This window comes from Mesitornis unicolor, unplaced genomic scaffold (genome assembly GCF_000695765.1).
Source record: "Mesitornis unicolor isolate BGI_N332 unplaced genomic scaffold, ASM69576v1 scaffold11793, whole genome shotgun sequence".
Taxonomy (NCBI): Eukaryota; Metazoa; Chordata; class Aves; order Mesitornithiformes; family Mesitornithidae; genus Mesitornis; species Mesitornis unicolor.
Genome location: NW_010176951.1, coordinates 3160 through 5109, shown reverse-complemented (window position 1 = coordinate 5109; position 1950 = coordinate 3160).

The following is a 1950-nucleotide window of genomic DNA, read 5'->3' as shown; positions in this document are numbered from 1 at the left end:
GAGAAGGTGGCATGGCTGCTACCACGGGTCACTGCCTGCAGCGGAGCTGCCCCTCCAAGAACTGGTGCGACTTTGTATGATGCATGTGAAAGTGCTCAAACCCAAGTAATTATAAATGCTAATTGAAACCTACTGAGTTATTTTCATTCATTATGTGACTAAATCCTCACTTATTGTGAAATTACTAGGAATTTTGGCTTCCTGTTTTGTGGGTTTTTTTAAAATTATTTCTGGCTGGTGTACACTTCTAATTAACCTTTTAAATGTATATTTTTAAAATAAGTTACTGTGTTTCGTAAGTTGTTGTTTTTGTTATGTGAGTGGGAAGTCTTGTGTTCAGATTTTTGAAGAAAATTACTAGAAATTTGGCCAGGTGTAGCTGGGCAGTGAAGACGGCAGCCACCTCCTGTCTAGGGATGGAAGAAGATTTGGCAGGTTTTGTATCTACAGGAATGCAGAGCAAGGCCCTGATTTTCCCCTTGGTACTCTGTCAGGAAATAACTCTCAAATTAGTTTTGTGGATGAAGGGAGACGGGGACCTGTGGAACCAAGCTCTGGCTTGACCTGGGAGCCCTTGCCAATGCTATATATTATGTTTGTCTAAAGTAATCGTGATAAAATTGCTTCTGTGCAGTGGGATCCTGAGATACAAGTAGAGGAGTCATGATTGGCCATGCCTTGTGTTGGTGATCAGCAAACGGAGCTGTGGCTGGGAGGGGACTCAGGCTTGTGTTCTTCGGGTGGTGGTGGTTCCATGAGCTTTCATCTTGGCCCCTTGGGTCAGTTATTTTGGGGCACAAGGTTGAGGAGGCTCTTGCCATCTTTTCACCTACTGTTCTTTGTGTAAACCATGTGTTTTCCTTTTGAAATCACTTGTCACATCCAGAAATGTGCTCCTCAGATTCAGGAGACAGAAATCCCTGGAGCATGCACTGTGCCCCACCAATAAGGTATTATTTGTGTCTTTTTCCCAGTGGTGACTTTTCTGTTCCCTCTTTCAGCAACATCTAGGAAATGGAAAGAGTCTTCACCTAATGCATCCCTTTCCTTATGCTTGTGAAGAGAAGCTAAGCAATGCCAGGAGGGATGCAGGTGAGACTGGATGGTGAGGGCTGTGTTTGTGGGTTGGACAGTTAATAGAGATAGTGGAATTGACTGGCAAATAATGAAGGGATTTGTTTAGGGTTGCACTTGGCCTGTAAGAGAAGGGAAGGTATGGAATATGAACTTCTAGAGGTCAGTGTGTGGCCAGGATAATTTTGGAGAAGACTTTGATCAGCTTAAACCTTGGATCCGTGCATGCTGTTATGAAAGCAGAGGAAATGTACCTGTAGGATCAGCATTCATAACTGAATGGAATGAAAATGGTGGAAGGCTTTAAATACGCACAGCCTGTCCTCTTGGTTTGTCCACCCAAGCAGCAGTACAGCCGCTTCCTGTGGATGTCTCTGAGGTCTGACTTCGTGGGGTTGATGCTTTCCTCCTGTGAGCACTTCTTGTGGAGAAGGCAGTAGATCAGTTTTACGATATAGATGCTGAAATGGTGAGTGATTGCAGATACTAAAATAGACTTTGTTTTTGTAGTTTAGGGCTTGCTTTTATTACCAAATTGACCTTTAGATCAAGACACACATGATTTGGCTGCTAATCCTTAGTGCCAGATGGAATTCTTTTCCATTTTTAAATGATAGAAGTAATGAGTCATTACTCTGTAGTAAAAGAAACAGATTGCTTACATGTACAGGAGACAGGGTTTTGGAAATCAGCAAAAGGTCATGGAAAATGCTGTGTTTTCCTCCTCCTTATCCCACCCAGGGCTTCTATTCAGCTGTGAATGGGTTGAACTGTTGAGATGTGCAGGTTGGGTGCAAAAATTGATGAAAGTTCATTGTAATTGGTTTTGTAAAATTGTGGTTGAAAGCAAGCTCAAAATGGAGCTGAGAGAACTGT